General features: G+C 31.3%; 1 protein-coding gene across 2 annotated transcripts in view; it reads right to left on the reverse strand.

The window, feature by feature from the left end:
• Nucleotides 1–18,682, reverse strand: part of LOC134253917 (sonic hedgehog protein-like) — a 67,841-nt gene that overhangs the window by 29,548 nt on the left and 19,611 nt on the right. The window contains exons 2-3 of one of the 2 annotated variants that reach the window (XM_062736492.1): nt 10,658–10,730; nt 9,889–9,915 (exon numbers count right to left, since the gene is read on the reverse strand). The gene's annotated coding sequence lies outside the window, so the exon portion shown is untranslated. The remainder of the gene's footprint in view (nt 1–9,888; nt 9,916–10,657; nt 10,731–18,682) is intronic. The other variant, XM_062736491.1, reaches the window with a different exon arrangement.

An 18,682-nucleotide genomic window follows, 5' to 3' on the forward strand; every position in this document is an offset into this window, starting at 1 on the left:
GAAATAAAATCCTAAAGAATTTGATCAGTTTGTTTAAATGTTTTCTAATATATAATATAGTTATAATGATAAAATAAATAAACGCCTTATCCATATCAAACTTCAGCAACATTGATATGGGTATTTGCAGATATATTTTATACACACTGTTCTATAATCTCTGAAAATAATTGAGAATTACAAATAAGAAGCAGTACATCATATGTAACAGTAAGTACATGTATGTTATATTGTATTACATTTTATATGTAACCAAATCATATTCTAGTAAATAACTAAAGAACATCTCTGCTTCAGAAAATTAGGAGAGATAAAGCAGAGAACTTCAAGTTAATACTTTCTATTTACGCCGCCGCAGCTTTTGTCGCTCATTCAGGGTATTTTTCTAGTGTATTATGCTTTCTCCTGCTTAAAATGGTATTCAGTAATTAACCATACATTGAACTCCTTCATATTTCATTTTCTTTCAACGTTTCAGGTTACCGACGTTGAAATGGAAATCTTTAAAACTAAACATAACAAAACCAAAGAAAGACTGTTTTGGACCGTTGAAAGGTAAATAAAGTATCAATAATTGGAGTAAAATATTTGATTAACTATCGGATACATGTACCATTCAAAAAGCGGGAAAAACATTAAATACAAGAAATGATAATATCTGCAGTAAACGACAATAAAGCGGTGTCGTTAATCTAGAGTTTTTACAACGCTTGGATCTGTCGCTCTCTGCTTTATCCGTTCGAATTTTCTCAAGCAGAGAGCTACAGTTCTACAGCTATGACATGGGTAACTTTAAGATTGGTAAACCTAATGTAAGCTGACATTCTCATATACATGGCGCAGTGGTTAAAGCGTTTGTTCTAGAGTTACGGGGTAAGGAGTAGATCCTTTCCTTGGTTGTTCGAAATCCGTTGGGGGACATTGAGACCGATCCTTTGGATGAGTTTGTACTATCCGAGGTCCGGTAGGTAATGGTGCGAAAAAGATGAAGTGCCCAGTACACGTTTAAATTTGCAGCTCAAGTGGTACCGTCTCAATGTGAGAGAAAAATTCTCGAAGATTACACCCCCTCCAAAAAAAAAAAAAAAACCCAAACAAACATAAATACAGTAAATGACTTTTCCTGCAGCAGAATTTGGGTATATATTTGACCATTTTGATGGTACGACTGAAGTTCAAATGTTATAGATCGAATTATGTTGTCAGCTTCTTCTAAATTTGACTTGGACCTTTTATCTTTCAAGTCTGTTTAGTTTAAAGTCATCATTTCGTAAGTTCTATGGTCGATACTATGACCTTGTCAGCAAATAAAATTTATCATTGAATCAAACGCTAACTGACGTTTTTCATACTAATTGTTAATCCATTATTTATACACTTAATTGACGACGGACGTTTTCTTTATTTCCCGATCATGACAAGGAGCACACGGCGGGTGTGACCAGTCAGCAGGAGATGCTCACTCCTCCCTGGCACCTGATCCCACCTTTGATGTTTCGGAGGTCCGTGTTTGCTCTGCTCCTATTTTTTTTTATTGTTTTATGGACTTTCAGATTGAATACTGTTCTTTATCTCTTTCTTTCAATAGATCAGACAATTTTTATTTATTTTTATCTTTATCTTAATATTCGTAATAAGTTAGCTAATAAAAAAAGTGTAGGATTTCAAAATGTGTCCTTAATTAACTTTAAATTCTTTTCTTAAATTGGCGTGTGTATTCTTTTTTTTGGGGGGTGGGTGGGTTGTGTGTTAGTATTCAAGACTCAAAAGGTTCTTTTGATTTAAGGAATAAGTTAAATAGAAACCCAAATTATACTGTATAACCTGGGTTGGGGCAGTTTACGCTTTATAAACCGCGAAGCGGAAACTGCTCCGACCCAGTTTATAGCAGTATAATTTGGGTTGCTATTTAATTCATTCCTTATAATATAATTTTTAATCATTAAGTACGAGGGTTGATCCAAAAGTTCGTGGAATTTCTTCATATTTTATTTATTATTCAGTGGAATTGGTTGAAAATTACAAATGAAAATATAGACACTTGATGAATATTTTAAATTAAAAAACATTTTAAATATCTTCGATAGTAACTTTATGACAGTTGCCATAGAAACGGTTGTTTGGAAATGCGGGGGAGACATTAACGCGTTTATTATCATTTAAATTCTGAATTCGTGAAATAATAATTAAACGGCCCTGTGTGGTATATAAAACGAAAATTATGTCATTATTACGATTGCTTGATATTTTATAAACCTTTGTATGAGAGTTTTACTGATTTTACTGGATATTTAGTTGATAAGTTGATGATTTATTGCTCATCTTTAAGTTGTTAGATAACGTCAAATATCGGTCAAGCCACACGTTTTGTGAAAATCCCGGGATCACTCTATCTTAAACGCCTATATTATAGACAGAGGCTTGGGAAAAAGGCATTTAGTTACTGGTTTTCCAGTGGTATAAGAAATTTAAGAAAAATAGAACTTCCATGGACGTTGATAAAAGGTGTGGTCGCTGTTTAGAGGCTCCGTTTAAGTACGTAACCCCTCTAGACAAATTAAAAGTGTTAAATGTACATGTAATTGCCGATGTCGGCTGACGTACTGTTCTTGGTATTGCTACTTAAATTGGAACATCATATGGAAAGGTGGGTAGTATTTTGAAATATGAGTAAAAAATGAAGATAAGTTGGTGCGAGAGGATTCTCGATCAGGCTTTTCTTGAGAAAAAAAAAACGGAGAAAAAGGCAGCATTTTGTAGAATTACATATTATAATTGGACATTTGGGCGAGATGCTTCTATAACGTGACGTGACATATCTAACTTGACGTTACGTCGAAGTCTCCCCCGGGTTTCCCAACTATCAATTTTCAGAAAGCTCGTGTGACCTTATTGGTAATTGGAAAGAAGTGAAATTTTCCAATATTGTTGCATTATTCTATATTATGAATATGCCTGTTGATTGATTTCAGCAAATCACGATAAAATTTTAAAAAGAAATTCCACGAACTTTTGGATCAACCCTCGTATATAAAACAAGACATTTTTTCCCTTAAAATGCCTCCAAATTGTTCATATTTTAAACGTAACGTCAAGCGGATTGATACGTTTTTGACGTTAGTCATTTTGACGTAGACAAACCAGATTATACAATTTAGATTGATTTTTTATCCAATCAAATGACGCTTTACAACCAAAATTAAATTATCAATATTAATCTTAAAATTAATAGAAGAAAGTAACTTAGATACTTTAATATATAATTGATATATTTTACACACACCGTTCTATAGTCTCTGAAAATAATTGAGGAGAATTACAAATAAGAAATAGGACATCATATGTAAGAGTTGTTATAATGTATTACATTTTATATGTAACCAAATCCCATTCTAGTAAATAACTACAGAACATTATTTATTAATAAATTTTAGTAAGAACAAAGACTTCATCATAATATAAATTACGGTATTTATTCATAATGGTATTTCATAAACGACTCAATATTTGTCACTTTATTCAGAATTTCTTATCAGATCAACATTTTTTGAACAAAATGAAAATTATTTCTTATCAGATGAAGTCTTTTTCATCTCGATTTAATATAAATCTGATAAAATTCAAAAGATTTTTAAAAAACTAAAAATAAATTCTATTCATAAATTTTTCTTGGGGGTTCCATATGAGCACAAATTTGAATCACGGGATGGTGAAAACTGATACTGTTTACTTATAGTTAAATATTGTGATTCATCCAACGTGTTGTTGGAAATCATCTTAACATCACTCTGTGAATGGAGATATTATCAGAGTTAGAAACATTTCAACTCTGAAGGCTACCATGGCCCAGTCGGGACACACGGGAGTTAACAGGTCTGATTATCTTTCAAGATACAGTTCGACAGTGCTCTAAGTTGACAAGGCCAATTGTTCACTTATTTAATATCTGTACTCAATACATGCATGAGACATAAATCATCAGAAATCGAAAGATTACCCAGTTGACTTTCACCTTTAGGACTGTGTCTATTTTGGAATCAAAATCAAAACAGACCCAGGGCCTGTTAGATACTCAGATATAAAATGTTTATCAGACAACAGTTTTATCTGTAGACAGGAAATGACCAACTTTATAATGATATCAGCATACGACATTCATTGGAAACATTTTTGTAACAAAATCAAATTGAAGAGCCTTGTGTCAAAGGATTTATTTTTTTACCTTACAAGTGGAAAATAAATAGATTACTAGTACTTTAAAATGCTTTACAATCTACCATGTGAACAGTTCCATTTATTTAATGGGACTAGGGTATCCATTCTGTGAGAAACACACAAACTTTTAAAGTGAAGTAGTTAAATTTTTTAAAAGCAGAGGGTAATTATTCTCCATCAAATTAGAAAAGGTATATCATTTAATCGATAGAAAATCAAACTTATCTTTCAAGGTATCTTAACTAGTGATATAATCATTTTTGCGCCTATTCAATAATATAAACAGTAGTATGAATGCGAACAACTATATTGAAAGCTTACATTATTCTGAGAGTTACGCGATCTTGCTACGATAAGTTTCGTACACGAGTAAACCTAAACAATTGCCATCTGTGAATGCTGAAGCGCTTATTATGTATCCCTGGCTTATTCCAGCGATTCTCCAAAATTCAGGTAATGCTAGCTGGCCTGCGTGCCCCGCCCGGTGGCTTATGTAGGATGGGAACACACCGATAAAATTGATTCGTGATTTTCTGATCACCATGATAACCACTTTAACAGATTTGAAGATAATCCGCTGAGAAATCAGTATTTAGTCGGATCAATACCATCTTTGTCATTTTGTTTAAAACATAAACATGGGCTATGACTAATTAAAAGCCTGATGACTGGGTCATTTTATAGCTCAGAGCTGAAAAAAGAATAGGTAATTACGAAACCGACAAACAAAAGGTGAGACAAAAGTGGAATGAACGTTAAACAAGATTTATGACTTGTAGTCCTCGTGTGAAAACGTTTATTCCCTCTATATCCCCTTAAATCCTGGTTTGTCAATATCATAAAATTTTTGACAAATGTTTGGACATGGAATTATGCAACATTAACATGAAAGAGAGGGGTGTTTAATGTATTCTTAAGCATTTTCTGTTATTAAGTCAACATTACAGGTAAAATAAAGAGGAGCAATAAATTTTGTAAATCAAAATTTTTTTTAAAGTAAAGGCTGCTAATAGGTCATGGAAAAATATTCAAAATAACATATCCGATACAATTTTTATTAACTTTTCTGTTGAACACAATGATGTAAATCCAATTTCCTTATTTCATATAGCATCTAAAAGCACTAGGCTTAATGAAAAAGTGGACATTTATTTTTGATCTGCATTTCTACAAACAGTGGAAATAATCTTACATGCATTCATAATTACATAACATGAACAGTGTATTTACAATTGAAACATTCAGTCTAAACATGTAATATAAAACTGTGTTCATTACTACTAATCTTTATTAAAAAGTAGCTGAAAATCATAGTTTGCGCGTGTCTTCAAACAATAAATCCGAAAAGATTTTCACCAAAAATTACATCTATTGTCTGTGGTTACAGACATTAAGTAATTATATGGTAAGAATTATCCACGTGAAGACAGACGATTGTACAGCCACTACACGGTAAAACAGACTTTGATCACATATCATTAGGAGGTAGGAGACATTTCACACTCAATTAAGCGCAAAACTTGTATCCTTTTGCACGCACGAGAATCCTCAACTTGTGATAGCTTTTATGGCTAACATTTTAGTAGTTTTTAATTTTCGGTATTCACGGTAATTGTAGAAACATGAATGATGCCAAATTTGGAGAAAAGATAAAATAAAGTTATAAATAATTTCTTTGAAAAGCAACAAGGAAGAAATCTACAAGCAATTAGAAAATAGTATGTTCAGTAAATAATACTAAAAGACGTGGACCCAGCCAGAGATATATTAATAAAATACCCTCAATAATGTATCTTCCAGTATGCGAAAAATCCAGATATTGAGTAAGGATAAGTAACTCATTTCTTATTCATATGTTCATCACTTTAAAAAATGACATTAAGGACCGAATTTGTAGCCAAAAGGAATCAATTACCATTAATGATTTCGATGTGGTAACACTGGTTTACGTATAACCTCTGAAAGTTTGGTTTTAATGCACGGTTAAGCCGAATATCTAAATTACAGGCAAGATAACATATTTAACAATTACTTTTTTAATGCTGTAATTTTGTTTTTCCAAATGGCACAAAAGCTGTCGATAAGAATTCTTTCTTAAATTTACCGATTTTCAATTAATCATTACAGATTACATGTTATCAATAAAAGTAGTTGTGAGGAATAAATTACTAGGAAGCCTTGCACGGGTTGGTAGTACTAGCAGTACTGTCATTCTAATGACCTATCATTAATGTATCTCAAATCAGACGCCTGCAATTTTGTCTCCGTATTTACGATATTTAAATGTCATGAGATTAAAATTGCAAAAATAATCAATATACCGTATAGAAATTAAGCCAAAATAAAGCAAAAAGTCGTAAAATATCCTAAAAATTATAGGTATTTTGTAATTTTTAGTGTTTCGATGGTTAAATAATTAGTGAGTACAATGCAACTACTTTCATAATAAACGGATCACATTTTTGTTTTTTTTTTCTAAATGCTGAAATTGCCTAAGATTAAAGAGTTCATCACATATGGGGATTACTTTTTTCCATTGCACTGTTTTATAAATCATACAAGATGTGTTTAGCAATTGAATTACGCACGTTTATTTTACACCAAAAGTTGTATATCGCCTTTAACCAAAAATCAAGGAAAATTTGATTTTACACAAATCAACGCAAATCATTGTTTGAACGCATGTGTATAAGGATGTACAGATATGATTTAAAACATCTCTTTAGCAAAGTTGTTAAATTCATGGAAACAACAACTCTAGTTTTTGACACAGAAATTTATCAAATTTTGATACGCAATTTATTAAACAGTTAGTTTGAACATAACTTTTTTTTATTTCTAACTACCAAGGGATTGGGGACAAGTTCGAAAAACTTAAGAATTTTAACATTTATGAAAATGAAAGAATCCGCATTTATCTTTAAGAATCTCTGGATAATGAACCAATAAAATATATGAAGACGAATATTATTCAAGCTCAAAAGTCCATAAAACAATATAAAATAGGAGCAGAGCAAACATGGACCTCAAAAACATAAGATTTGGGATCAGGTGCCACGGAGGAGTGAGCATCCCCTGTCCTCACGATCGCCGTGTGCTCCTTGTCATGATCGGGAAATAACGAAAAAATCCGTCGTCAATATAGTGTGTAAATAATGGACTAAAATAGAATGAAAAACGTCAGTCAGCATTGGACTCAATGAAAAATTGTATTTGCTGACAAGGTCATCGTATCGACCATAGAACTTACGAAATGATGACTTTTAACGAGCTAATTAGATGTAGCTGGTTAATAAAACATATCGTTAGAGCTAGATTTTTCATACCAATTGTTAGTCCATTATTTATACACTGAATTGACGACGGATTTTTTCCGTTATTTCCTGATCATGACAACGAGCACACGGCGGGTGTGACCGGTCGGCAGGGGATGCTCACTCCTCCATGGCACCTGATCCCACCTCTGATGTTTCAGAGGTCCGTGTTTGCTCTGCTCTTATTTTGTATATTGTTTAATGGACGTTGAGATTGAATACTGTTCGTTATCTCCATATCCTTCATTTGACAGAAATAAATTGTATATATATCATAAATACAAATCACACGTTCTTGCAAAGTGAAGAAAAAAAACGAATTCATGAAGAATTGAATTACGCAAGTTTATTTTACACCAAAAGTTATATATCGCCTTTTACCAAAAATCAAGAAAAAATTTGATTTTACACAAATCAATGCAAATTATTGTTTGGACGCATGTGTATAAGGATGTACAGATATAATTTAAAACATCTCTTTAGCAAAGTTGTTAAATTCATGGAAACAACAACTCTAGTTTTTGACAGAAATTTATCAAATTTTGATATGCAATTTATTAAACAATTAGTTTGAACATAACTATTGTTATTTCTAACTACCAAGGGATTGGGGACAAGTTCGAAAAACTTAGGAATTTTAACATTTCTGAAAATGAAAGAATCCGCATTTATCTTTAAGAATCTCTGGATAATGAACCAATAAAATATATGAAGACGAATATTATTCAAGCTCAAAAGTCCATAAAACAATATAAAATAGGAGCAGAGCAAACATGGACGTCCATAACATCGGAAGTGGGATCAGGTGCCACGGAGGAGTGAGCATCCCCTGCCGACCGGTCACACTCGTCGTGTGCTCCTTGTCATGATCGGGAAATAACGAACAAATCCGTCGTCAATTTAGTGTGTAAATAATGGACTAAAATAGAATGAAAAACGTCAGTCAGGATTGGACTCAATGAAAAATTGTATTTGCTGACAAAGTCATTGTATCGACCATAGAACTTACGAAATGATGACTTTTAACGAGCTAATTAGATGTAGCTGGTTAATAAAACATATCGTTAGAGCTAGATTTTTCATACCAATTGTTAGTCCATTATTTATACACTGAATTGACGACGGATTTTTTCCGTTATTTCCTGATCATGACAACGAGCACACGGCGGGTGTGACCGGTCGGCAGGGGATGCTCACTCCTCCATGGCACCTGATCCCACCTCTGATGTTTCAGAGGTCCGTGTTTGCTCTGCTCTTATTTTGTATATTGTTTAATGGACGTTGAGATTGAATACTGTTCGTTATCTCCATATCCTTCATTTGACAGAAATAAATTGTATATATATCATAAATACAAATCACACGTTCTTGCAAAGTGAAGAAAAAAACGAATTCATGAAGAATTGAATTACGCAAGTTTATTTTACACCAAAAGTTATACATCGCCTTTTACCAAAAATCAAGAAAAAATTTGATTTTACACAAATCAACGCAAATTATTGTTTGGACGCATGTGTATAGGGATGTACAGATATAATTTAAAACATATCTTTAACAAAGTTGTTAAATTCATGGAAACAACAACTCTAGTTTTTGACAGAAATTTATCAAATTTTGATATGCAATTTATTAAACAATTAGTTTGAACATAACTTTTGTTATTTATAACTACCAAGGGATTGGGGACAAGTTCGAAAAACTTAGGAATTTTAACATTTCTGAAAATGAAAGAATCCGCATTTATCTTTAAGAATCTCTGGATAATGAACCAATAAAATATATGAAGACGAATATTATTCAAGCTCAAAAGTCCATAAAACAATATAAAATAGGAGCAGAGCAAACATGGACTTCAAAAACATAAGATTTGGGATCAGGTGCCACGGAGGAGTGAGCATCCCCTGTCCTCACGATCGCCGTGTGCTCCTTGTCATGATCGGAAAATAACGAAAAAATCCGTCGTCAATATAGTGTGTAAATAATGGACTAAAAATAGAATGAAAAACGTCAGTCAGCATTGGACTCAATGAAAAATTGTATTTGCTGACAAGGTCATTGTATCGACCATAGAATTTACGAAATGATGACTTTTAACGAACTAATTACATGTAGCTGGTTAATAAAACATATCGTTAGAGCTAGATTTGACAGAAATAAATTGTATATATATCATAAATACAAATCACACACTTGCAAAGTGAAGAAAAAAACGGATTCATGAAGATGGAACAAAACCTATGATCTATTTACCGGGGGGTATTATGATATTTCTTAATTCGTAAGGCCATAAATATTCACTTAAATTTCTCATAGTATTTTACCTTCCATGCACTAATTACATTTGATTTTTAGTACATACCGTCCTTTGAAGAGCTTCACTTTGATACTACAAAAGTAAACGTATTTTTTAAGCTATATCCTTAAGACTAAGAGTTCATTGCAACGTTAACAATGTCACACTTGTCTTTCATTTAAACAAGGGATGCACACTAATTTGTTTGTTTGTCTGCTTGTTTACGTTCCTTTAAGAACTTTTTATTAATATATTGTGAAGATACTTCTATTTTTTCTAGACCTGTTCTCGGCCCTTACGGTCTTTGAGCAAATATGACATTTTCTCGAATCAGCATCTACTGCATCACATGACCTCCATTTTAACGGTCTCATCCGAAGGCCCGAAAGTTCGGAGCATCTCCCTACTCCTCAACTCTAGAGCAAACGATCTAACCAAACATTGCAAATTATTGTGTGGATAAATGTACGTGTATAAGAATGTGATAGTATGCATCTCTTTATCTTGACCAGATCATAATTGTTTAATTGATTAAAAAATTTTTAAAACTACAAAAATTCGTCAAATCAGATGTAGTCGAATTGTTTTTCTCAGAGAAAACATTGCAAGGCACTCTTCGAGACTTTTTTTTCAAAGAAATGAAAAAAGCATGGAAAGAACATGCTTGAATACAAGTTTTCAATTATTTTTTTAGAAAAATAATTTGTCAAAGGTTATTCCTTTGTACACAGATAGCGAATATTCCTTAGGAGTTCAACAATTTCTCAAATATAATATCTTTTTATAATTATGTTGTCGTAGTTTGACTTTATATTTCTTAAGTAAAATCGCTTACCTTCCACTGTTTCCATAATATTACTTTCGATGTTCATGTTGTATTCTTTTTTAAACTTATCATCCCCATGGCTCTGAAAAAGATGTACAATTTGACAAAAATGCAAACTTAATATTTAAAGTACAGAACTCATTTTGGTAAAAACTCATGGTACAGACTATTTCATTCAGGAAAGCCACAAAATTCTTTTGGCCACTGTCTGTTTTAAATTGATTAATTATCAATGTTTGTCGTAAATAATAAATGAAACTGCACTTTGTAGCTCGATTCTGTCTTATTCTTTTTCTGTAAACTCATGTTCTTAATTGTAATCAATTCTTACAGGACTGTTAATGATATCAAAGTAAACTATTTTATTTGCTACACGCCCCGCTAAAAGTTCACCGACAAAGGTAAGAAATTTTATGAATATTATTCTTTTTAACAGAAATGAAGGAAAATTAGTGCTCTTAACGAAAATTAAAAATTGTCATTTTTTAATCATTAAAATCGTCGAAGAAATACTCGATTCATTATATTTGTTTTCTTATTGCCGTAATAATTTCTATCACTCTTTAATGCGTTTTAATGTATGTATAATAAGAGTCTTCATAAATTAAACATCGCATTCAGTAAGTTTTTTGTGAAGTGATTGGTATGAATTGCTTTTTCAATAACAAGATATCTACATGTATTTGTTAAACTTCGGTGAAAATAAAAGCTACGTTTTTTTATTTGGAGATTTTAAGTATATCTTATTTGATTAATATTATGTAAAGAATAATCAAAGTATAGTAAAATCGTGTTTAAAATACTTCATCTCTGCAGTCTTCTGTATATCAAAAAAATATGTAGATTTAATACTTTTTTTAATTCTACATGATTGATTTTGACTTTGATAAAATTTTCATTTAAGGAATATCATATATTTTAAAAAAAATAATATTATATAAAAAATACAAAAATATTATTTTTACTGAAAAAAATGTGCTTTTCAGAGCTGGAGAAATTTATCTACAATAATATATATTTATGGATAACTGATATTGCGGTGCTCTGTTTGACACAAAGAAAACGCAAGTTTGGAATTGAATGGTCATTCATTTATAAATAAATGACAAAGCAATCAAAACATATCAACACCTAGTAAAATAGACAATACAATAATGTATATTTTGAAATGTCTATCATTATTAGTTTCTTTTAATGATAATATTAACTAAAATATTTTCTAATGACTACGTTTTTCAAATCTACAACGACATGTCGTTTACATGTTTATGCTAAATCTAATAATAAATCTACTTGTGGAGATTATAGGAAAATCTTCTCTGTTACTCATCCTATTGTACAGAGAGTTTCATTACTTCCTATGATAAATCCAATAATATTCAGATACGATTTTTTCAGGAGCGTTTGGGTATCTGGTTTTTCCATTTCTTCCCACCAGACAGTGCATAAAAAGTGGAACCGCAAAAACTCATTAAAACCAATTCTCACTTAGTAATCATTGTTATGCAAGAACGATGAAAGTCTGACTGGCCAGAATAGTACAGTTATAACCAAACTATATAGATATTACTCACTTGACGAACAATAAAATCGTATTAAATGTTGTAACTTTTCAATAAGTTTACAATGCGGACATCTGCCGTCTTTCACGAGTATTACAGCAATTTGGAGGAGGTTCGCTTTATGAGGATAATTTGCGACAAGAACTGCTAATTGGCTTTTATGTTTAGTTTATTACGAGATAGATGTATCTATAAGAAGAGAGTATGAGCTAAATATTGATTTTATTAGTCATAGCTTGTATGTTCAAATTAGTAACGAAAAAAAATTACTAGTAATTTATCTCCGTACAAAAAACCCTTCTATCTATATAAAAAAAATAAAGGTAAAAAAGTATAAAATAACAAACTCATATTTCTCTATTTTTGTCATGTTTGCTGATAAAAGCATTATCTTCCTAATACAGTTTAAAAATAGACCTTTAAAAAATAATACCATTTACAGTATTTAAATGAATCATTCTAGCATTTCTGAAAAAAAACCCCCAAAAAACAAAACAACTTAATATAATATAAATGGCAATTCAATCGAAAATAAGTAAATAATAGATAACTTTCTTTATCCTATGTCTTTACCTCTTAGCTATTTCTATTTCTTATAGAAACTTAAGTTTTCAATACATATTAACCACGGAAAGTTATATTCATTCTACAATTCCTTCACTAGGAAATTTAATCAGGATGACAATTAAAAGTGTAGGCGTTGAAGTTGCTCCTAAATTAAGTGAATTATAATTAGGTAATAAAATATCAATAAAATAGACTTTCCTATGTTGTGGGTTATTGGGTACAAGCTGTGGCCTCATGTGGAGTCTATATACCCCGAAGGCCAGAATCAATCAGTTCTGATTAGATCTATTAAAATAAAATTTAATAACATTTTGCGATAATTTTTATCGTAAGTCCTGAAGCAAAATTTCGTTTGTAAATGAAACAAAACTTAAATTACCCTTATAATTATTTATTTGTCAAGAAATGTAAATTAACAATTCTTTTCATAAATCAAAGAAATATTTGTGCTTTTTAATTATTAGACGTTGGCTTTTTATGATGCTCTTCTTGGGTGAGGAAATAGGCAGACTCGTGTCTTAAGTCCCTGGAGTCAACCACTTTCAAAAAATGCATTGTGTTGATACAGAAAACAAATGAATGAAAATAATAATTTTTTGTCGATTGTTTTGGGGTGAAATCTCCGTCGTTAAATTGGATTTTGATGAACAAGTTCCTGACATTTATTCGCATGTACACCTTTATTTAGCGTTGATAACTATCACGAGGCGAGACGGGCCCTAAACCCGGCTCTACATCCAAACTGAATTACAACCGCGGGCCCTGGCTAGTTCTTGACGTATCTGATTGAGACGGCAGAGAATTCACTCTCCGTCGTAAAAGTCCGATACGGAGATTTTTTGCGACATGAAAAAGGCTTATCAATTCAGAAATATACTAATTTTATTTTAAAATCATTCCATTCACTTTGTTTAAATTTCAACTTTTTTTGAAAACACAACCAGGCAAATAATGGTTTTGATCCTGGAGATAATTTTAAGTGGATTTTTATTGCTGTCATAGTTTATTGCATCTATTAAATGCAAATACTAAATAAAATGTTACATTTTTTACCCATTTTTAATTTTGTGTGTGTGTGTGAGAGAGAGAGAGAGAGAGAGAGAGAGAGAGAGAGAGAGAGAGAGAGAGAGATGATCAGGAAATGGTTCAACTTCTGCTAAAGAGGCATTCAAACTAAACTAATCTGGTGCATTTTCAAAGGATCATAAACAATGCATAGTAGTTCAAAATATGTCTGCATAATAGAAAACTTAAAGTGTCTCCTTCTAGAAATAGTTTTTAAATAATTATAAATTGATTAAAAATAAAAATAATAAATTATATTTAATTCTTTTCATGCCTTATAAGTGGTTACATGTAACATAACATTTTGTAATTAGTAAAACCTATTTAGATAACTGATAAAATAGTTGGAACAATCAATCAAGAAAAACAATACTAACATTTTAAAATAAAATAAATTTTGATCATGGAAACATTTGTATATTTTATAAAGTATATAGGTAAAATTGTAAAAAGTACAAAAATATTATTTTTTAAAAATTCCCCATATCTTAACTTTTGAAAAAGTGCAAAAATATTATTCTTTAAAAATTCCCCATATCTTAACTTTTGAAAAAGTGCAATTCTCTACATTACACAAAGAACTTGAAACAGGCGGTGCGTCAGTTGACTTTTAGTTCTTGATTTCTGTGGTTTTAAATCAAGACTCAATGTCTCCTGACACATATATGTTAAAAACGTATAAATCGCCTCAGATATCGTTGAACATTTGCATCAACCTGCGAAAATGTCTCAAAAGAAACGAAGGCGTAATTTGGGTAAGGTAGATCTAAGCCTGCGTGCTGTATGTCCACCTTGTTGAAATTCAAATCCTTCAAGATTCCAAACAAACTCTTAAAACACAAAATCCTAATGAACGACATTGCAGTACTTATCGCGGAGTGATTCCTTGAGGAGTGGAAACTCTTTGATCGGGTGTTCAAACAACACAAGAGACTGACCCCGGGTTTTGTAAACAACAGCATTTTACTGAATGTGTGAAAATAAGCTAAGTGCTCTGCATTAGCATTTGATTGCTGTTTTATCATCTGGTCGATTGAATTCGTTACAGGAAACAAGTATCATAGGATTTAAAAGTTAAATATCTCCTAATGACCATATTCTGTTAATATCAACGGTAATTCCTGGATTAAGAAAAGTACAAGTGTCTGAAACCATTCCTTATCAACTAAGGAGACGAAACTACACTGTACCTAAATTTTCGTGTATTTTATGCTTTTATGCTAAAAATATAAAAGACCATTACTTGAATTAAAAACCATTTCTTTTGAAAAGCAAATTCATCAGTTAGCAAAAAGATGAGTGGATAATTTTAAACAGAAGAATATCATATTTCAGGAAAGTTTTCTAATTATTTGTCAAAACGAATATTTTTTTGTACCAACCAAGGGTATGGGGCGGGTGAACGAACATACAAAACATAGACCAAGCAACTATGGATATCAACCATTTCAAAGCATTTTTATTGATTAAAAAAGGCGAAAATACACCCTGCAAATATTTCAATTCCTTCTAAATTTTGAAAAGTAAAATCAAATTTTAAGAATTTAAGTGATCTTGTGATCACTGAAAGAACCAATTGCTTTCGTAACTTGAAAAGAACGTTGACAAATTAAATGAGATCGAATTATTCCGTTATTAGAAGCTAATAAGGATTTCCATCAAAAGGGGCGTAAACGTTTTGATAACATCCCTTCAATTGGTGGATGAAAGACGACCCGTGTAAACATTAACACGATATTCATTATTTGAAAGTTTTAACAAAAACCTCAGCTGAAATCTAGTATTGTGTGAAATATTTTATACTCCAAACCCTGTAGTTAAGAGAAGAATATGTTGAATTCGTCAAATCTCAAATGATAGTGGCTGCATGTACATAATAAAACCCGACAGATATTGTCAATGTCAGCTCTGAACAAGCTTTCGCAATTAATCACACCAGAAATAGTTATACAATACAGGACTAGCAGGGACTCTCAAGCTTGCAGTTGTAGAATTACTGGTACTTCAATCGACTTTAGAAAAGTATGCACCTGACAATGTTGGACTCGTTTTTCATAGGAGATAAATTATATTTTCTTTTCGTTTTGTATTTAGACTTTCATTCATTACCTTCTTTTTAGGTATATAACATTTGAAGAGGTTTACACTTCAGTAGCAAAATGATATAGTTCGTAACCTTACATAATTTTATAGGAAAAGACACACACTACTTTTTTCCCAGCAATTTTCTAGAAAATAAGACAGGACACCATCGACAGAAATTATTTCGAGTTTTTTATGGATTTTATTTTTGCAAAGGAGAGTATTGACTTTCAGCAAGTTTCACCGTTTCGTGAGGAGGTTGTCACATGGGTCACTCTTGTTTGCAGTCTATACATGTTATCGTTGTGTATAATATGCTCATTTCATGATTGATATGTAGATATACATGTCAAAGTTATGATTTTCTATCATGCACCAATCATATACAGTATAAGTTGTTTTTAGATGAATTTTTTGAAGCATTGTTTTTGTGTTAAAAAAAGGCGTTTGAAATTCCCCACCCCAATTTACCTCTTGGATGAAAATTAGACTAAAGCTTTATTATACATCTACAGGAAACCACAAACCATTTGCAAAAGATGTTTTCATGTATAAGAAAATTTCTAAGATAATTTGTGTTGAAAAAAGTTGTTTAATAACCACAATTTGTCCCTGGATATAATTGAAATTCTTATTGCAGAGCGAAAGAGAATTTTCAATAATGTGTCAAAACATGCATGAGCTACTACTTAAAATGTAAAAGAAGTTTGAGAAGATGCCTGGTACACGTAGCATGAAGGAAAGAAAACAAGATCACATCTTCGCTAACCAAAGAGTTTCGGTACGCTCTGGACATCAGACAGACACTGACTCTTGCCTAGTGAAGATTGAATAGCTATTCAGCGTTTCTGTGGAAAGTGTATGAAAAGAAGGTCTTTATGAGAAACCTATATCTGATGTGCAAATTCGAAGGGATGTTCCCATCTTTCCGTTTTCTGTCTTGTATATTTATACATGTGTATATATGTAAATATCTTTATTTGACAATTGAACAAAATATAAACTTTTCTTTGTAAACAAGGTTAAAAAGAAAAAAAACTTTCAAAAAACATTTCTAACAAAAGAATCATAAACAAAAATATTAAACTACACTGTAACTAACTTCAAAATAACACAAAAGCCATATTAACATGCTTCTCTACATTTGCTATAAAAATAATCCCTCTGTTTTAACCTTTTCCCGTGGACTATGTTCCATCTTTTAAAAGGCAAGATAAGTATAAGACTTCTGAACAATGCATAATCATATTCAAGATCAAAAATATGCATGTTCGAGATTCATTTGTTAAGTTTATCCTTAAATTTAATTTCAGTTTTATATATACTATTTCTGAAAGCGTCAAAAACAAATTCCGTATTAAATGTTGTATTATTTATTAATAAAGTAAAAAGCATAAGCCTAGTTGTGACTTTGAGGTGAAGGTTAAATACATATGTAGTAGACATTGCTGAGGGCCTTCAATTATAGAAGACTTTAGATTTATGATTCACCATTGGACTAGTCATTTATTATATTGAGCAGACGGTTTGCCTATAAATTGATCAAAATTTGTTTACACATTATTTTAGTCAGGATATATTAAACATGTAAGAGACCAGTTTCGACAAGTCAGAGGCAGTGGGGAATATACAGAATTAGATTCACAGAGCGGAAGTATCTCACCCTTCAGAGTTCATATAAAATCATAAAAGCAAAAATTGAGGTTTTAAGCTTTTGATTTCAATTATTGAGCCCCTTACTACTGTAACTATTAAGAATACGTTAATTACAGTTATCATTATTAACTAGTGATGAAAAAAAGCAAAGTACAACCAGGGACGCCACTATATGTTATTAAGATACAGTGTGTAATCATTTAAGATGACAATAATACATGTAGTAAACAAATTGTTTTATCAAGGAATATCAAAGAAAAACAAAGATAAATGTGCTAGTTATCACCTTTTTTCTCTATTCAAATTACAGTTTCACGAGAGTAAATAAAAACAATTGACAAGTGATATAATATGGATGATTCCGAAACTCTCCATAGATAACAATGATATTCGATAAGCTTGTGAAAGATATACTTAACAGTAAATTACCGGTGTAAGAAGTTAAACGTTCATTAAAGAGCTAATGAGATAGTGAAGATGGGGGGACAATGTGAATTCAATTAGCACAACATATCAGAGCTAAAAGTGGTTTCAGATTCCTCGAAAAATGACATTCTCTACATATCCGTTACCTTTAAATGATCGTCATGGATATCTTGTATCTATAAAAGACCCCCTTACATAATACGATGCGGCATCTCAACACTTGGTTTGCTAATGTGTTTCTTTCTAAAGGAAAAACATCATACAATCTCACTTCAAACATCTCTCATTCATAAAAGAAATAGATAACCACTTGACACTTTAACAAAATCCTCGCGTGCTTTCTTTAAACAAAAAATTTAAATCAGATTTGAAAACAACTATCTTGCATTAAAACAAGTTTTCTTATTTACTCTTATCATTAAATTGAGATTCCGACAATACAATCAATAGTTTATGTATTCATATGATTATATAATGGACAAATAATAGAATTTTGACATAAGGATCTTAATGCATTTTATGTGATTTTGTGATTGCTTGAAGGATGATTTGTACATGTATATGTCAATATTTAGTTCTACTGCCATTGGACGAGAAGACTTATGATGGAACAATATCAATCTTACTTTCTGTATTATGAATGAATCGTTTGGTAAACAATGAATCATATTCAATC

Source organism: Saccostrea cucullata, unplaced genomic scaffold, assembly GCF_032062105.1.
Source record: "Saccostrea cucullata isolate Sc308-1 unplaced genomic scaffold, CSIRO_AGI_Scuc_v1 ctg194, whole genome shotgun sequence".
Classification (NCBI taxonomy): Eukaryota; Metazoa; Mollusca; class Bivalvia; order Ostreida; family Ostreidae; genus Saccostrea; species Saccostrea cuccullata.